The following is an 18,655-nucleotide window of genomic DNA, read 5'->3' as shown; positions in this document are numbered from 1 at the left end:
GGTATTCGCTGGGTATAGTCACCAGAAGTAACTTTATCTGCTTTTCCCGACAGTGATGTTTGAGAATAGACGAGATTATTTTAGGGTCTGTCTGCGTTACACTGATAGACAAGTTCTCCAATACTCTTCCTCAATGCTTTATAACCACAGCAAGAGGGTACACGTGTCAACAAAGCGAGCGAGTCAACCACCAATGATTCAGGTCTGCCCCACCAAGCTTCGTTTATAGCACTGGAGTCATCCGGGGAAGGAATACTCATCAACGTATGTACTAACTTTATCCATTAACTCCCGTGTAAGAAAAAAGACATCCATAATAGCACACAGACATTGTTATTGTTCTGTATAAATAACTAATAATATTTCAATTTTATAATCCTCAAGTTTATACAGATTGACGACATCCAAGTAGAAAAGCTATAAAGGAAAGCGTCAACAGAAACACGTGTTAAGTGAAGGGGGTTTTAGAGTGATGGTAGCGAGAGGATATGTGGTGGCCTGAGGGTTTATTGTGGACAGGAAACATCATGTGCCTGCCACGTGGATGACTGAACAGATGAACCTCAGTCCTAACAGGTTCTCTATCCCTGATCTCACCTTTTAGGGCCCAGTCTTAATAGACCCCTAACATTAGGCCCCTGTCATAACAAGCCCCCAACATATAGTGGGTCCTAATCCTAGTGGTTAGGTTAGTTTGGACCCGTTTAATTAACCTGCAAGGTGTGTTTGTTAAGTCGCCCAGTGCACATGTCAAGAGACAGCAAGGAGGCGAGAGAACCCTTGCCACGAATAACAATCACGAACAAAAGTTAGATCACCTGAAGGTCACACACCCCGGCTTATTTCACCAGATGATTAAACACCTGGAGGGGTTAGGTTAGGTTAGGTTTTAAGAAGGATACTACTGGTGTGGCGGCCTGAGCTGGTGGCGAACAAGAGCACAACCACAGGCATGCGACCACTGTCAAAACAATCGACTATAAATTGCCCTGACATGTCTATAAAAGTTAGCCAACGTCGAACACACACACACACACACACACACACACACACACACACACACACACACACACACACACACACACCAGCTTACAGCGTCTCGTTCCACATTGCTCAAGTAAGTGTGCGTTATCGATCATTTTAAAACTTACAGGAGTTATTAATGAATCCAGGACCAGTTAATAATACCTGTACTTTTTTTGGTCAATAAACCCACAGTCCTCACACCTGTACACTGTTAAAAATACAAGGTTTGGTTTGGTTAGGTTAGGTTGAGATAAGAGAAATGGGGGACAAAGTTTTATCCCTATTTTACTAACGAGCTAAGGACTCATATTAACCCCTGAGTACGATATTAAATCCCATGAGTACGATGAATTAACCGTAAGTAAGGAATCATTTAACACCTTCAACACGATAATTTAACCTTCAGTGTACAATAACTTAAATCATAGAGTAAGATGACAATGTCCTCAAGGGGTTGTCATCGTACTCAACAGATTACATATAGACTTTTTCCCGAGTCCTCTTCCTCTCTTTCCCTCACCATCAATAACTGTTTTATCACTCAAAATACATAACTACAACTCAAAAAATACAACCCCCCAAAAATGTAGCCTAAAACACGGTACAGGTGGGTGGGTGGGTGGGTACGTACCGCCGTCCTAATGTGATTAAATGAGATTCTCGCTGTTAAAACCCAGGGAATCAACTTGCTACATCTGAGTCAAGCATTTTATTACTTACATCTGTGGGGAAATAAAAGTCAGGAATGTGCATGGCAGCGAGTCCCAATATGCAAAGTATGAGGAGAAGAGATGAAGTCAGAAGGACAGTTTTTACCCACACGGCCAAGGAGGAGGGGAGAAGGAAGGGGGAAAAGGGAGAGGCGGGGATGAGGGGGAAGGGGAGAGGTGGGGATGAGGGGGAAGGGGAGAGGTGGGGATGAGGGGGAAGGGGAGAGGTGGGGATGAGGGAGAGGGGAAGGGAGGACACACCTTGAGATATTCATTTACCATTATATTTCGACCAATATTTACAAACCCATTGACCAAACACAACTCACAACAAACACAGGGAAGGTGGTGTATTCTCTAAATGTTTTCTAAATACTAATAAGACACAAACACCTAAGTTATCCAGCCTTCAGGCGGATATTATGTTAATTGTGAAGTCAATTTAAAGTTACTGATCAATCACATACTTCCCTAAATCCCTGACTGGTGGTAGAAAATAACAAACACATTGACCAAGACAAACCCTGAAATATACAGTATACTTAAGTGATACTGGATGTATTACCCATCATACATACGGGGGTGATCATGTAAAATGTATACAGTATAAGTATATATTCATCCTTGAAGACCCTGGGGATATAATGAATGTACTGTGTATTGTTTAGAGCCATGTAACCAAACTGACAGCTCACCAGGGGGGGGGGAGGGGGCGCAGGTACTCAATGATACATTCAAGAAACAATACATCATACTCGAGCGATCGGGAGGCACGACTCAAAAGGTATTGAAGATAAAGGAGTAATTATTCTTAAGGAGGAGCACTACTCAAAGGGGGGGGTGAGATAAAGATGTCATCCTCGAGACTACTCCAAAGTGCTATTCGACGTCCGGTAGTAAGACATCATAGCCCAGAGATTAAGCTGTCAGGACTCGAATGGTGTTCAGATGTAAATAAATCACACTGAAGATAAAGGGTTTAGAAATGTTTTCTTATACTGGGGATATACCTAACCTAACCTCACCTAACCTAACCTAACCTAACCTACCCTCACCTAACCCAACCTAACCTAACCTAACCTACCCTCACCTAACCTAACCTAACCTACCCTAACCTAACCTCACCTAACCTAACCTAACCTAACCTACCCTCACCTAACCCCAGCGACAGGTACATTACTCTCGGGAGCCACTCTGAGATGTCATCATTATTTAAAGGGCACGGTAGTTTACAGGCACTGTAGCGTATAGACACTGTAGCTTTGAGGCACTGTAGCTTAGAGACACTGTAGACGAAGCACCATCTTACGTCAGCCATAGTACGAATAGGTCACCGTCATGCTGCTGGGAGGATAGGTCCGGCTGGGAGGATAGGTCCGGCTGGGAGGATAGGTCCGGCTGGGAGGATAGGTCCGGCTGGGAGGATAGGTCCGGCTGGGAGGATGGGAGGATAGATCCGGCTGGGAGGATTGGGACAGATTGGGAGGATGAGACTCATGAAGGATAGGGGCTGCTCAGAGGGAGCCGGCTAGGAAGACAGGACTGACGGAGAGGATGGAGCCGGACAGGACCAAAAGCCGTATAGAAACATGCAGCACGTATCTTCACACACACACACACACACACACACAGAACACACAGACACACACGCCGACACACACACGCCGGCACACACACGCAGCGCACACACACACACACACAAACACACACACACACGCCTACACACACACGCCGCCTGACAGACACTTCTTAATTATGAGGACTGGCTTCAACCCTCCATCCTGACGTAGCATCACTGAACATAATATACTGAGGGAGGGAGGGTGGGTGGGTGGGGAGTTCCTTTACATGATATATATATTTTTTTATACATAATAGTCAACTAGAATGTAATACTATACACGAGCAGGAGTATGTGTTTAGCTAAGAGCCGAGGTGTAAAGTAGGAAGCTCTGGGTGGGTGAGTTGGGAAGGGGAGATGTGTGGAAATAAAGCAAAGGTAAATCTCTCTCTCTCTCTCTCTCTCTCTCTCTCTCTCTCTCTCTCTCTCTCTCTCTCGAGCCAAACACGAAGTAACCGGGAGCTAGAATAGTTTAAGCTTGTGTATACCAGAGACAGACAGAGACAGACAGACAGACAGACAGACAGACTTAAATACTCTCGCTGGTGCTTGCGACTCGAAACATTTTTACTCTCCACATCATGACCGTCGTCTGGGTTTTCAGTATTGACTCTGACAGCTCATGATTCCCGGCTGTCAGATTATTATAATTTATCACAGAGGCGGCTATGTCTTTACTAATGCCTCATGACAGATGATTGACGGCTCGTTGACGGGTCTCCCCACTTGTACCTCACGACTGACAGCCACCAATCCCACTGTCAGATGAATGACCAAACTCTACTGGTTTCTCATTCTTCCCCGACAATTTGAGATACCTTTACAAGTCACCTAAAATATGTGAACGATGGCTAACTCATCATTCTAACCTGTCAATTTGTGAACATTACTCGTCAGCTTTCGCTCTTCCCTACTGACGTTGTTTCCGTGATTTTGTGTCATAAATCTTGATCACTGATTGACACTGTTTGTAGTATTCCTTCTAGTATGCGGATATACACATCCACACACTCAAATCCTACTTCTGTGGGTGTATGAATGAATGTTTGTATGAGCAGCGGCGGGTATGAGTTAGAAAGCGGATGTGTAAGAGACAAAACGAATCACCTGAAGATTACACACCACTCCTGAACTACGGTCATGATACTGGCACCTAATGTGACCTTTTGGGGGGTTTAAACACACACAGGAACCGAGAGGTGCCGTCATGTAAAGGGCAAACACTCGTGTACGGCTTAATGGAGGGCGGAGACCTCTGACGACACACACACAAGAGACTCATTACATAAGACTTGAGTACCACCGGCCAGCAACACACAACAAGGCTCCATCATGGCTCTTGGTTCGGGCCGCCGCGTGTCCAGGCGTGGGAAACAAAAACACTACTGCCGTCTTCGGGGAGGAATTCCAGACGGGTGAACCGGTGAGCGCAGTTTCCAATCTTCAGATCAATCTTGTCGCTGTGTTAACACAAGAAAGTAATTACTCCTCGGTCGCTTTGGTCAACCGGAAGTAAGTTAGACAACATCAAGGACAATGTACCCAGTCGGCAGCCACTGTCAGTTTGATGACAAGAGGCTGAGGCCCAGAGGAGAATTCTACGAATGTGTAATGTGAAGAATTCTTTTCTCTAACAGGTTGTCCATTTACGGGGGAAGAAACCCAAACTCAAGTGTCAATCTTGGTGGTGTGTCTATGTAACGTGTTTAAGCGTACGGGTAACATACGGGTGTGAAATACAGTACATATAAAAAAAGCTATATATACAGTACTGTAGTTTGTATCTTAACACCTCACGTTAGACTACCACAAAAGATCCGTCAGGTGATTAGATTTACACTAATGCCTGCTGATGAACAACACGTCACCTGACCACAACCCGTGGCCCCAGACCACCACTACCATACCGTCAGAGGTCAAAGGTTACATCAGACAAGCCCCTGTTCTCTCTATCCCAGGGGCCATAACAACCAACGTCTAGCCCGTGGATTACAGGCTAGTCCCTCTATCCTAAGACACAGCCAAGACCCTAGGATAAGGTCTACAGCCTAGCCTCTGTCTCAAGGTCCCAACACCCGGCAACACTTGAGCCCTTGCCTAAACTCCCACGGCCAAGCTAGCCTTTCTTGCCCCTCTCTCCCCCTCCTCCCTCTCTCTCGCTCTGCCTCACCCTCCCTCCTCTCTCTCTGCCGGGGAGAATTTACCACCCTACAAACAACTACATGCAAATAAGGTCTTCGCAGCTGTGGGTCTCGCGGGGAGTTCTGTCTCATATTTCACGCATCTTATTTTTAACTTAAGATTAAAGTTTAATTGGTCATTAGCCACCGGTAGTTGGCGTGTCCACAGAGGTAATGAACGAGACGCGGTGGTGGAGGGGAGGCGATGGTGGTGGTTATGGTTGGGGGTGGAGGAGATAGTGGTGGTGATAGTGGTGGAGATAGTGGTGGTGATAGTGGTGGTGTGTAAATGGTAAGCGATGGGAAAAAGGTGAAGAGACGGGGAGAAGAAGAGGAGGCGAAAGAGGAGAAGAAGAAGAGGGGGGGGGAAGAGGAAGAGAAGAGGAGGAGAGGGCAGGAGAAGGATCAGAAAGAGGAGGAAGGGAAGAGGTGCACCACGGACTCGCCCATATCCCCTCTAAGCATCCGATGGTTAATGCCCTTGGTCTAAATATTTCTGGTAAGCTTGACGAGATCATAACACACACAGGTCTGCTATATACTACCTAGCTCCCTCATTCCCAGGGAGAGAGGGAGATAAGGAGGAAGGGAGAGAGGGAGAGAGGAAGGAGAAAAAGAGAGAGGAAGGAGGAAGAGAGAGGGGAACTAGGTAAGGAGGCAAGAGTCAACAGGTTCTTGTGTAGGGTCAGTCATCATCACAGTGAAGGCAGGTGAGACGGACCAGGTGAGCCATAATGAGTTTAACTAGAGATTGTGTGTGAGAAGACAGACAGACAGACAGACAGACAGACAGACAAATACCAGCAGAGGAGTTCCCTACGCCAGACGGTGGGTGTGGGGAGTTAGTTACGCCAGATAGGGATTTAGTTACGCCAGGATAGGATTTACTCACGCCGGGATAGGATTTACCAACGCCAGGCGAGGATTTAGCTACACCTCGTTGGGTATTAGGGTACAATACGCAGTTATGCCCAGGCAAATATTTAGTTCAGTTTAATTTAAGTAACATAGTTTTAAAACGTTTCTCTAAGAAAATATATACATTCATTGACCTATTATAATAAAAACACTTAAGTAGAAGATAAATTACGATAATAATAATCAGTAAAATGAGAATAGCAATAGCAAATGGTAATGGTATAAATAACAATAATAATAATAATAATAATAATAATAATAATAATAATAATAATAACAATAATAATAACAACACCTCCACATATGGCTTACCAACACTGAAGAACAAGAGAGACAAACGTACACACCTGTAATGATGCCAGCGGGTACAAATTCAACACCACAACACTACAATAAGCCGTAACTCAAAGCTCTGTCGTAAAAAAAATAATAAAATAAAAATTGAGAGACACGATTCAACACAGGTCACTTCCACCTCTGATTAAAACAAGAACAAAACAAGAACAAACAAACATCTTGCTTCTCTGTAACCCTGGCTTCAAGTATAATATGAAAGTGTCCCTCTTGAATATCACACACGCACACGCACACACACACACACACACACACACACACACACACTGAATGTATCTTATAACCTGACACCAACTGAGTAAACTTTCACACACGCAAATGACCGGTGGCAAGTTGCAAGTCCAGACCCACCTACATGAGTCAAGAGGCGCAATTGTTCGAACTAGTAAAAGATTTCAATTAATTACCCTAGACTAGAAAGACTATATTACATTCATAGGTCAAAAAAATTCGGACAGACTTTCCTTAAACAAGATCACGTTTTAAATTATTTCACAGAGGCGAAAAAATGATTCAGAATTTACAAAGATAACTCACAAAACCACCATAACACAGCGGGTCTTTATCAAAAAACCAAGAATTTTTAAGATCATACAAAAAAACTGTCCTTTCGAGGAACATAACATTTGGTCCACTTGTCGTAAAAACATTAACCAAGGAAGAGTAAAAATGACTTCTACCCAGTCTCAGGTCCATAGGTGTTGAGAAAACGGCTTCCAACCTGATCAATGCTTCTATAAGGGCTTCCTGATTAAAATATGATTCAGAGGTTCGTATTCGGAAAGGTTCGGAGTGGTTCGGAGCTTCGGTAAACTTCAGATACTCACTACAATCCTTTAAGAAAATCAAAATCAACAAGCCTTCCCCAACACCAAACCCGACGTAAATAAAGGCCACCACGTATATAAACTTCACCAATTTAACTACACACCTGTCTCGTAAATAACTATCACTGTTCTTTATCTCTACAGCCAGTCATGAGGCCAACTTATCATAACTAGTCTCTTCTTCTTCTCCTTCTTCTTCTTCATCATCATCGTACATAATTATCATCAAGTTATATTTATTTCCACACTGTTCTATAATTTATCCCTAAATCATTACTGTACCGTCTTCCTCACCTGCTCCTCAAAGCGACACTAAAATAATAATAATAATAATAATAATAATAATAATAATAATAATAATAATAATAATAATAATAATAATAATAATAATAATAATAATAATAATAATAAATAAATAAATAAATAAATAAAAAAAATAAACAAATAAATAAAAGTTTGACGATTCTGATTTCAATTCCAAAAGACTCGCTCGACTGATCTGAGTAAAGGTGAAGAAAAAGCCTTGAAAATTGAAAGCTATTGGCAAGACTTGACAAAATGAACACAATGACGAAACACGTGGATAAAAACGATTGGTTAAAGTTCAGTTAGGTTAGGTTAGGTTAGGCTTCGTTAGAGTAGGTTAGGTTTAGATAGGCTATAGGCTAGGTTACGCAAGGATAAGATATGATAGGATTAGGTTAGGTTAGATGAGGTTAGGTTAGGCCAAGCTAGGACAGGATAAACTAGCCAGGATAGGGCAAATCTCCGTTACAATAAAGACCCATCCAATCTCTAACATCCCCCTGTATCGAAAAGCCATCCTCTATCAACAAACCACACACATCCACCGTCTGTCTGTCTGTCTGTCCACCTGCTCGCAATCCGCCAACCTGCAATCCGTCTGTCTGTCAATCATGCCGTGAGGATAAACCAAACCCAAGTACTCCTGACAGAGACACGGCATGAAAACTCCATTACATTGCGGGTGTCTTTCTGGCCTCTCGCACCGTCAGGTTATACATACATGTTGTGGTGGGTGAAGAAGCTGCTTTACCACCAATGAATATCGAACACCAGGCAACGAACACGGTTTCATATTTGGTATGCGGGTTACGTGCTGCCTGCCTGCCTTTCTGTGTGTGTGTGTGTGTGTGAGAGAGAGATATACCTTGTGTCTGCATGTATAAGAGATATACCGGTGTGTATGTATGTATGTGTGTGTGTTTGTGTGTGCGACTTGTAACACACACGGGTATCATAAAAGAGTACGCGTGTATGTATAATGTATGACTACCACTCGTTGTCTCAGTGAATGTAACTCAATCCCGAGTACTGCACCTCAATATGTCTCTCATGTTAATACAATACCCAATCTTTCCCAGTGTCATGTTGGCTAACCTAACCTAACCAAGGGGTACAGATACAGAACAAGTAATGAAAGCAACACAGAAGTAAACACACACACACACACACACACACACACACACACACACACACACACACACACACACACACACACACACCTACACTTATCTTACGCACATAATAAACAGCTGACAGAGTGGTAAGAGGCACAAATACTACTGCCGATTTTGTTCAAGCAGAGTTACGTAAAACAATAACAACGAGACCAGGGTAGTGATAACAGCTTGATGAAAAACTGAGGGTTGTCTCACAAACTCCTCTACAGCCAAAGAAAATTACGTAAATATAGAATTAGGTTTATTATCTATAGTTCTATACCAATGTAACGTCACCATTTTTTTTTCCAGAATCAGAGGTTAGGTTAGCTTACGTTTCTCCTCGGATATACAACACACATATAACAGTGAGACGACAATTAAATTTAACATTACCAAATACCAATCTTCTGGCTATAATACCACTACTACCCCACTTAATCCCAATATACCAGTACTATCGCGTTACCAAGAGAACTGACAAAACAAAACATGACCTCCAAGAAAAAACAAAAACAATATAAAGACAGCCAAGACAGATGTGCTTATAACAACATAAATCCGACATTTTAAACACAGGAAGAAGGTCGTCACGCCTTACATTCTTCTCCTGACAGTAAGGAAGATCTCCATCATTCAAAAAGATGTAAAACTCAAACACCCTCTCTCTCTCTTTGTATTCGTACACTCCCCTTCACTAGCGCGTTTACAGGGGCTTGTCGGGTTTTGTGCAGTGTTTGTTTACATTCGACAGAAGGAAACTCCCAATAGTAAACAATCTATGAAATCCAGATAAAACAACATTAAAAACAAATGGAATGTTTATATGGCGAGCCCCTGTAAACGCACTAGTGAAGGGGATTTTACCTGTACTGTATATATCAATCGCTCAAAGGAATAATAATTTTCCTATCGCCAATAAGATATTCCATCAAACGCATAAGACCTCGAGGCGGTAACCAACATGACTGATTGGTGATAGATGATGACAGGGAGTTGATGAGGCCAGGTACAGAGGGAGGGAGTCGGGGCTGCAGGGTGGTGGTACAATTAAGGAAGGTGATGCAAGAGGCTTTGACGTAAAATATCATCTCTTGTGGTGGGGGGAGGAATATCAAGTATATACAACCCGACACGTGAAGCTTTGATCATCAGCTGAGACGGGTCGAGGATTTGTTCTTTGTATAGAGTATAGATGTTGAGCTATAGGGGGAAAGTTTAGTCGCTTGGAACTTTATATAGAACCCAACCCAACCCAACCCGACCCAACAAGACCAACGTACATACAGACGGGAAAACGTAGGTGAGAAAATCCTCAAACGTCTAATACACTTGAAAACTTCCTTGCCTCACAGACCACAACAGAGCTGAACACATTTATCGAAAGCAGTCTGACAGTCCAATAAAGATAACAATAAATACAAGGAAACCCAGAGAAAGATACAATTCATCCGTGTTGAAGTGAGGTGGGATCATTTACACCGCGATAGTTACACCAAGCACAATATTGCTTCTTAAAATCTGTAAGATCACGCCGAGGTACTGAGGCAACGCTTAAGATCACACCGAGGTACTGAAGCAACACTTAAGATCACACCGAGGTACTGAGGCAACACTTAAGATCACACCGAGGTACTGAAGCAACACTTAAGATCACACCGAGGTACTGAAGCAACACTTAAGATCACACCGAGGTAATGTGTTGGTATATACACTGGGTGATCATAAACATTACATAAATTATCTTTTACGCCCCCGAGCCACAGCAAGAGACGACACACGCTATACCAACACAACAAACACATTTCCTCGCACAGATGACCGACCTAATCAGCTGACTGTAGCAATACCTGTCCATCAATCGTCTCCAAAAGGTTTTAAAAAATATCCTTCATGGTTTTCTTCCCTCCACCTGTGTTAATCGAGGCTCCACAGTGAGAAACAACAAACACACTCACTAACAAGATAACAACAGGAGGTTTTATCAGCCATTAATTATTGCCAACTCGTCCAAAACATTTTATTGTCGTTCTCATCAAAACAGCGACGTAAATAAATGTATTGTAGGTGTGACGTCGACAACAACCGCAATTTTCCGGATAAAAGGAGAGGAAATCTGTGTTACTTACCCGGTAAATAATGGGTAGATATATCTTGATCATGAGACGAGCCTCCTTCAGAAAGCTCCATGATGACAACGAAAGTGTTTGTTGCCGGTGAGTTAACTTTCACACACACACACACACGCGCACACACACACACACACACACACACACACACACACACAACCCAAAAAGTATCGATACTCCAGAGTTCGATGGAGTAGAACGAGCGATAACCTGACACGTGTTTATGTATTCGTTGGGTTGGGTTGGGTTGGGTTGGGTTGGGTTGTGAGTTGGTCCAATATTTCACCAGACTACGGGGTCTCAATCTTTTTAGATTAACTATGGGACTCCTGTAGGGAACGACAAGGTTTCCTGTACATTGTCTGCTCTCATGTCTTATGGTGCAAGTATTAACGTAACTTACTTACTGACACAGTAAAAACTCGTCTATTACACTGTTGACACACACAACTAAGATATTCACCACAAATACTCCAAATACATGAATTGAACAGAGTAAGACGCAGATGCCGAGGTAACCAACATACAAACAGACGAGACCAAGAAGAAAAACAAAAGAGGTTAGCGAGGTGTCGTCGTGAGCAGTGACCCACAACACCGATTGTTAAGGGTTATCAACCATCATCCGAGTCGCTAAACCAATATATTACTATTACAAACATTTCATATCCTGTGTACTAATAACGCGTAGTTGTAAGCCACTGGGGGGTCCAGAATCAGAGGAAACGATAAACTCACAATAATGGTATTTCTGAAGGCCAACTAATGATTCACTTCGATATAATGAGCAATAATAAAACGGTAAACTATTCATCAAACTACTGTACTGCCACGACGGGACGGAACCACAGCTGAATGAAACACTCCTACACAATAAAATCCTCGTCGCACAGAAAGAAAATTACAGTCCATGGTGATTACCTGAGCCGCGAGACGCACACCAATTGCGACGTGAAACGAATTCGGATATAATCAACGTCACAAAATGCTAATGAAACGGAAATGTAAATAAAGGAAAAATGGTCTTGGTGACAGCAACGATGACGTGAGCAGGAAAAACTGTGTAAGGTTGTGTCGGGACTCATAACAACAGCGTGTAATTGGTCTGTATTTACCACCACCACCACCACACAAGAGCAAGCACTGGCAAGGACGGTCTGACTACCAATTACTAACACACACACACACACCAATAACAAGACAAACCCTGTATCCTAACTACCATACACTACCACCATATGAACCTGAAACGTAGTTAGTTAAAAAACCACCCCAGGATATTTGGATTGTTTATGTACCCAACCCCACAGACTGTTTCTCACGTGCAATTATGACATGTGGGGCAAACACTGTGGTCCTCCCATAACCACCGCATCAACTAAGGTTTAGGAAGCTTCACATTAATTAACTGGATGTACAGCAGAGAGCGAGAGAGAGAGAGTACAATGCAGGTGTCTCTCAGGTAAACTAATGAAAATAAAGAGAACGAAGAAGAGAGTTAATAGATGCAGATGTAACTTAGATAAAAATAATAGAAAAATAGAGAGAGAATAAAGGAAGCCAAAAAATCACAATAAATAAATTATATAAATAAAAAGCATCGCCTCATCCCTGGACGTGTGTGTGTGTGTCCTACCCGTGAGCATCCTACCTGTATAACACGGGAGGTAAACGCACCTATAACGACAAGTTTAACTAGCCTGAAAAAGACTCATTTTGACAAGATAGAGTCATTACACTGTGGTACCATAAGAAAGACTAGTGAATGGGAGGTGGAAAATCTTCAGGTGTTTTTATTTATTTTTTGTGTGTGTGTTTTAACAGGTTTTCACATCATAATTCACTGTCTTGGTTCTTGCTTATGTGTTCAACGTTAAGTAAGAGCATAAGATAGTTTCCTTTGTGTGTGTGTGTGTGTGTGTGTGTGTTAAAATATCTGACGCTATTACAATATTTATTCGCGCGCACACACCTAAAACTAATTCCAAATGCTAATAATCGTGGAAACCAATTTTGTTCATATGTTTTGGCATAATTCTCTCACTTAACCCAATTGTCCATCGATAATTTCTCATACTGATAATGTGGTGAAGGATGGGATATTAACGAGAGAAAGAAACAGTCATGTGTGGGAACTACTACGTCTCTCTATAGGAAGAATTAGGCCATCGAAGTTCAGTTCAGGGAGGAGGTGGATGGAGAAAGTTCGGATAGTGGATGGGAGGGTTGAGGGGATGGTGGATGGGAGAGACGTTGGGATGGTGGATGGGGAGGGTTTGAGAGGAGTGGTGGATGGGAGAGGTTGGGGGATGGTGGATGGGAGAGGTTGGGGGATGGTGGATGGGAGAGGTTGGGGGATGGTGGATGGGAGAGGTTGGGGGATGGTGGATGGGAGAGGTTGGGGGATGGTGGATGGGAGGGGTTGGGGAGGTTGTGGATGGGAGGGGGGGAAGTGGTCACAGTGTTCGACCCCTTAACCCCGAGACAGTGAGGCCCCACACGACTCCCCACAAATAGCAAAGTTAAAAGAATATAAGAGATGCACGTTTAAACTAATTACCATGAGGTCAGATGATTTATTGTCAGATTTTCATCTTTTTAGCTAAAGATCCTCTCTCTCTCTCTCTCTCTCTCTCTCTCTCTCTCTCTCTCTCTCCTTCAGATCTGCCAGTTAAAAATGTTTGATAAATTATACATCGTTGTCTATGGAGTAGGTGATTGTCTCTATTCTAAAGGCAATTTGATTACAGTTAATAATTTTGACCACAGATCCTTAAGTAAGGTAACCGAATGTAAGCTCTAATGTACCCAAAGCAATCGTAAGTTACCGTAGTCTGGGTTAAGTTAGGTTAGGTTAAGTTAAGCCCTTCAACCAGGGTGTGGCCAGCAGGTGAAGGCTGACCGGGGCTACGATCCCTCACGTCTAGCATCTGGGACTACAGTTAGCCCAGCCATCAACACCTGTACGAGTGTAAGAAATAAGCAGCAGCCGTTACAACTCCTGTAACAAGTGAGAGACGCAACAGTTTCAGACATTCATTCATTAGTATTCAAGTAACACCTAACCGACATACACAGCTTCAGACTAACCTGTCATAAGAACATGATGACCGAATCGTCTGACCTTTTATTTATGTAAGAGGTTAATGTACCGCCATCCTCCCCCTCCAGAAAAAAGTATAGTTTCAACTTAACTTGTTGAAAACCGATTTTTGTTTTCGCTATAACAGCAAAGTTAGTCGGGACTGGCTTATAATTATCATGAGGCTGTCCATTATACTTCAGCTAAGTTTAGTTAGTATCCACATAGCGGCAGTGAAACAGGAACATAAGGACACATTAATGCACATGCACAAGTATACATGACGCAATTAATGTTTTGTGGAGCCAAAATTGATCGGACGACATTCCGCCTCGCACGGTGGCGGTCCAGCGTGCCGGAGAAGATGACAGGTTTGGCCCATCAATAAGCAATTAATGTACAAGAGTGGAGAGGGGACGGCAGTGTAACCCGCTCCAGGGCCTGGGATGGTGACAAGCTTCTTGGAAGACGTCATTGAGGCTGGTCACTCACTGCCACGCCCCAGGGGCCTACCAAACTGCCCGTGATGAAAACATTCACTCATCACTCCGGACGAAAGTCACCAACAGGTGGTAATAATGTAAGTTGATGAGCGACTACCCACCTTGAGTACCCCGACTCTGAACATTGGTGGTCCTACACTCGTATTAGGCAACACACTCCTCCTAAACACTGCCGTCCATCATACACTGTACGCCAATCACCTTTCACGAGGTCACTCTTACCACCTGTAATCTAACCTTCACTTGTAGCTGCGTCATTTAGCTTTATAAACACCAAATCCTTACTGATTCACCCACTCACTAACTGAAACAACTCTCTCTCTGGCCAGTACAGAATAATAATCACTTTCCAGCCGCCCTTGTGTTCGTCGTGTCGATAAACTCATAAATCAAGACAACACGTAATTACTTTCACTAACTCACACCTGAGTTAAACCGACTGTCTCCAAGTAAACATTATCCAGGGCCATTGTTTGTTAGCTTTCACTTAGCTTGTCCCACGGAATGCCATCACTTAAAAGGTTTGGTCACTGTAACAACATAATCAAGTAGCTCAGCAACAGGCGAGTAACCACAGACAGGTACTTAAACCATCTCCTGCGAAACTTAACAACGACAAGGTAAGGCGAGTTGCTCTCTCTCTCTCTCTCTCTCTCTCTCTCTCTCTCTCTCTCTCTCTCTCTCTCTCTCAGACTGGTACTTAAAACAAAAGGAAAGATGTGGATGGAAGAATCAAGGACAACCACAAAACCCCTCATGCACAACAAAGCCAATCGTCTTCACAAGAGAATCACCTGTAGGTTAACCTTGCAAGTTAAGCTCCCACGTCGGGTGGTGAAGTATCCATAGCGTAAATGTTCCTATCCTTGACTTGTCTTGCTGTTTGTTTGTTTGTTTGCTTGTTTGTTAGTTTGTTTGTTTACGCATCGGTAGTGTATAGATCCATTCGCGAAAGTTACCTGAACAAATAGGTTTAATTAAGACAATGGGACGAGTCATATACGATGCTGGATACTAACCCGTTGCGTTTACCTCCCGTCTCGGATTTGATACATTTATTACTATTACAGTGACCACGTAGCACACAACTTTACCTCCAGAGATGTAACGAGAGGACATGGCGCAGGTTGTTCAAGGGGAAGAAAGAAAAGTGTGTTGTGGTGACGAGCGAGAAGATAAACAAATTTCACTCTTCAAGTTTTTGTAATGAGCGGTTATTCTCTACACCACACACACACACACACACACACACACACATATATACAGTATACCTAAATAATAATCATCCAACTACTGCTATCACACTTATACACAATTACTATCACATTTACAACAATACGGTAAAAATCCTTGGACTAAGAAGAAAGAAAAAGAAATAAGAAGAATCAACCTTAATAGTTAAAATATCAATCTTCAATAAGTGGAGACGAGAAACATTACATTCCCATTGACTAACTTTCACTACCTCAATCTGAACGTAAAGCGACAGTAACACACACACACACACACACACACACACACACACACACACACACACACACACACACACACACACACACACACACACACACACACACACACACACACACACACACACACACACACACACACACACGCGAAAGGAGAACCCGTAAGCCAATTTTCCATCTGGACGATTCACAGCTTCCATCATGTCCATAAATTCACCAGAGAACTTATATATATATATAATTTTTTTATAAGACTTTCAAGCTCTAAAAACTCCCCCACACTAATCCTTACTTTCACACGGCTTCAGGTAGGTTACAGGATGGTCTTCTAACTCTTGATTAATTAACGTGAAAAGACTGTTCCAAGTTCTCGTTCTTCAAAAGTTCTCGTTCTTCATCATCATTAATATCGACGATTCATGGAGAGAGAGAGAGAGAGAGAGAGAGAGAGAGAGAGAGAGAGAGAGCCGGGCCAGCGTAACGTGAGGCAATGTTAAACTGGCCGTGTCGAACTAAGTGAGAAGAATGAGCTCCCGTGGCCGTGCTTGGGGAAATAGAGTGATGGATTGTTGCTGCCTTTACCTGAAGCTCTAATAAAGCAAAAGGGAAGTACTGTATCCCGGTGCTGCTTCCCACACCTGGTATCTCCCTCACCCTCACTTGTGTACATCACTTGTGTACATCCTATAACACACACACACACACACACACACACACAGAGATGCCCCGGCAGGTGGATCAGATCGTAGTGACGTCACCAGTAAGGTCCCCGACACACACAATCTTTTAATGAAGGAAAATAAAGAATCTTAAGATTAGGCTGATGGATCGTACACTTCCATCCACCATTGTCCCGCTGACGGCTGACAGATGAGTGGTTACGGACGGGCTCGGGTGTCTTGTGTGAGTCAAGTCCCGCCCGCCCAGCACCCACTCCGACACTTCAGCCAGTCAGCCAGCTAGTACGTCAGCCAGCTACACAGTCAGCCACTTACGCAGCCAAGCAAACAACAAGGACGTCAGCCATCAGCGTATCAACCACCTATAACCAATACGTCAGATCACCGACACATCATGTCACCACGACTCGCCAATTCAGCTCGCCTAGAATATTCGCCAGCACCCCTCGCCAACACAGCACGAGAGGACAATGCCCCAGCCCTGTGGATTAATACAGACAGCTAACAGACCGTACTGGTATAGTGTGACGGCATAGTGTAGTCCACCTCCATGTATCTGAAGAGCACCTCGATACAACGTCTTTTATAATGCCTCAGTTATAATGCCTCAGTTATAATGCCCCAGTTATAATGCCTCAGTTATAATGCCTCAGTTATAATGCCCCAGTCATATTGCCTCAGTTATAATGCCTCAGTTATAATGCCCCAGTCATATTGCCTCAGTTATAATGCCTCAGTTATAATGCCCCAGTCATATTGCCTCAGTTATAATGCCTCAAAACACCCTACCAATAAGTACACATCCACAGATTACTATTACAGCGCCAGTAAAGCGTCTCAACCCAACACAACACAACACAACGCAACACATCACATCACAACGCAACGCAACACATCGCAACGCAACACAAAACAACGCAACCCAACACAACACAACGCAACACATCACAACACAACACGCCAACCAAGCACTGAGTTCAAAACCAGCAAGCCAGTGAGACAACCAGACACAGAACAACCAACCATCGATAACAATACCACTTACAATAAACACTATATATAAACTGCACCAACAATCAGACTGAGATCCGGAAATGACACACAAACACAAAATAGCCTACCACAAACAATAAGACTCCAACACTAATTAACAGAGATACACAAACACACATCACAATAACGACTTATGAACATAGATAAACAAACAAAGTTAAAAACAACGAAATAAGTGAAAGGGAAGAGGGTAGGTGGGTGGGAAACATGGCAAGGTAGGTGAAAGGGAGAGAGGCCAAGTGAGAGGGAGAGGCTGATGAGAGAGGAAGACAGTGCAGGGCAGAGGGTAGAGGAGAGAGGGCGAAGAAAAAACAGAAATTCGGGTCACTGGTGTACATAAAACAACTTAATCCTGATAAACAAAGACCCATTACCAGTTCCTCATTTTCACAACACAGAACAGAAGGTCGTAAAAGTTAAATGGGAAACCTCATACACTGTGCCTTTGTATCTCTCTCTCTGGCACACCTGTAATAAGTCATCTTTCTGTTGTAATCGGATCCGGGAGGTGGTGATGGGTGGGGTGGGGTGGGGGAGGGTGGGGTACTCAATAGCTCATTCACTCATACGGATCACTGTCTGCCTATAGCTCGTTGATGGGTATTGTAATGGGATATGTTGTTATATGTTGTTGTTGTAT

Source organism: Homarus americanus, unplaced genomic scaffold, assembly GCF_018991925.1.
Source record: "Homarus americanus isolate GMGI-L3 unplaced genomic scaffold, GMGI_Hamer_2.0 scaffold33468, whole genome shotgun sequence".
NCBI lineage: Eukaryota > Metazoa > Arthropoda > Malacostraca > Decapoda > Nephropidae > Homarus > Homarus americanus.
The sequence above is the reverse complement of the archived record's forward strand: the minus strand, read 5'-3'. Positions refer to the sequence as shown.